Raw genomic sequence first — 2,638 nt, 5'->3', positions numbered from 1 at the left:
GAACATTGGACAGCTACATGTAAAAGAATGAAATTAGAATACTTCCTAACACCATACACAAAAATAAACTCCAAATGGATTAAAGACCTAAATGTAAAGCCAGACACTATAAAACTCTTAGAGGAAAACATAGGCAGGACACTCTATGACATACATCAAAGCAGGATCTTTTTTGACCGACCTCCTAGAATCATGGAAATAAAATCAAGAATAAACAAATGGGACCTAACGAAAATTAAAAGCTTTTGCACAGCGAAAGAAACTATAAACAAGACAAGAAGACAACCCTCAGAATGGGAGAAAATACTTGCCAATGAAGCAATGGACAAAGGATTAATCTCCAAAATATACAAGCAGCTCATGCAGCTTAACACCAAAAAAGCAAATAACCCAATCCACAAATGGGCAGAAGACCAAAATAGACATTGCTCCAAAGAAGACATGCAGATGGCTAACAAACACATGAAAAGATGCTCAACATCACTAATCATTAGAGAAATGCAAGTCAAAGCCACAAGGAGGTATCACCTCACACCAGTCAGAATGGCCATCATCAAAAAAATCTAGAAACAATAAATGTTGGAGAGGGTGTGGAGAAAAGGGAACTCTCCTGCACTGTTGGTGGGAATGTAAGTTGGTACAGCCACTATGGAAAACAGTTTGGAGGTTCCTTAAGAAACTAAAAATAGAACTCCCATATGATCCAATAATCCCACTACTGGGCATATACCCAGAGAAAACCATAATCCAAAAAGAAACATGTACCATAATGTTCATTGCAGCACTATTTACAATGGCCAGGACATGGAAACAACCTAACTGCCCATCAACAGATGAATGGATAAAGAAGATGTGGCACATATATATAATGGAATATTACTCAGCCATAAAAAGGAATGAAATGGAGCTATATGTAATGAGGTGGATAGACCTAGAGTCTGTCATACAGAGTGAAGTAAGCCAGAAAGAGAAAAACAAATACTATATGGTAACTCATACATATGGAATCTAAAAAAAAAATGGTACTGATGAACCCAGTGACAAGACAAGAATAAGGATGCAGATGCAGAGAATGGACTGGAGGACACAAGATTGGGGGGTGGGGGGCAAAGGGGAAGCTGGGACAAAGTGAGAGAGTAGCATAGACTTATATACACTACCAACTGTAAAATAGATAGCTAGTGGGAATTTGCTGTATAACAAAGAGAGATCAATTCAATGATGGGTGATGCCTTAGAAGGCCAGGACAGGGAGGGTAGGAGGGAGTCGCAGGAGGGAGGGGACAGGGGGACATATGTATACATACAGCTGATTCACTTTGGTGTACCTCAAAAACTGGTACAAAAGTGTAAAGCAATTATATTCCAATAATGAGCTTAAAAAAATAAATTAAAAAAAAAGTAACAAAAAAGGCCAAGATACAGCAAATAAATTCCAATTCTAGTGTTTCTTTCCTAAATCAACTCATAACTACTCTCCTGAGATGTGCTTAGAGCCAATATTCTTTCTGACAAACCAAATATAATATGACTATGCACATGTCACAGTGACACAAGGTGGAATAATGAAAACTTGCTTCTCAATTTCTGTATTTTTTTATGCTCTCATAACCTGTACTTGCCTGGTTGCCACTGTATGTTTCATGCTTTCTCATAGGTTAGTGCTTCGAGGTCCTCAAACTTCAGTAAGGCTGTGGATCACCCATGCCAAGGCATCTGTGTCTTTCATCGTGTTTGATGACATAGACTTTGTCATTAAACTTTTAAAATAGTTCCCCAGGGTAATTCCCTTCATTGTTTTGATGGCTTTTGAGTGAGTGAGAGCATTTCAAGTTTCTGTGGATGAGGTGTATACAAGAACTTCTCTTTAATTGACACCAAATTTCTGAGTGTGATATTAGTGGAAAGAAGTTCCATTTTATTTTCTACCAGATCAAGGGTCAGCAAAGTATGGCCTATAGGCAAAATCTGCCCAGTCACTTGTTTTTGTAAATAAAGTTTCATTAGAACACAGCCACAATTATTTACTACATATTGTGAATTTCTGCTTTCACAGGATAATGGTAGACTTTAGTTGTGACAGCATAAAAATTCATTATCTGGCCCTTTACATGTGTTCTTTGATGTATGTCAAAGTCCTACTATTTCTTCCAATCTGAGGTCTCACCACTTTCACAAGAGTGGACAAGCCCCAACTGATACTGAGAAAATGGCCAAGTGCCTGTTAAACTCACCAATACTATAAGAAAATCTGCTTTAAATCATTTACTTCCCCTACACAGGCACTTGGCCATCTTCTCAGTATCAGTTGGGGCTTGCCCACTCTTGGATTCAAATATTTTCTCATAGCAGCTTGGATGACTGTGTCCCACGGATGACTAAACACATTCTCTGAGCTCCAAATGTTCATCTATGCAAGCCTAGAGGCCAAAGGTAGAGAGTAGTCCAATCTGGAGCTCAGATGCCCAGGTAACCCACCCATTTATCACTGACCTGGGCATGCCGCACCAGAAGCCAAACTCACTGTAAGACTCATCATCCACCCAGCCTGAGGGTGTAAAGATGCTGGTATAGATATTTATGTTTTACTACCTTCTTTTTTCCCACTTAAAATTTTCCTGTAGCAAGCACAGCTATTC

The 2,638-nt window shown here is 38.9% G+C and overlaps 1 pseudogene; it reads right to left on the bottom strand.

Moving 5' to 3' along the window:
• Nucleotides 1-1,674: 1,674 nt before the first annotated feature.
• Nucleotides 1,675-2,409, bottom strand: LOC130854293 (PRELI domain containing protein 3A-like; annotated as a pseudogene).
• Nucleotides 2,410-2,638: the final 229 nt, after the last annotated feature.

The sequence above is a fragment of the Hippopotamus amphibius genome, chromosome 5 (assembly GCF_030028045.1).
Source record: "Hippopotamus amphibius kiboko isolate mHipAmp2 chromosome 5, mHipAmp2.hap2, whole genome shotgun sequence".
In the NCBI taxonomy this organism is placed as follows: Eukaryota; Metazoa; Chordata; class Mammalia; order Artiodactyla; family Hippopotamidae; genus Hippopotamus; species Hippopotamus amphibius.
This window is presented reverse-complemented; position numbering and strand designations above follow the sequence as displayed.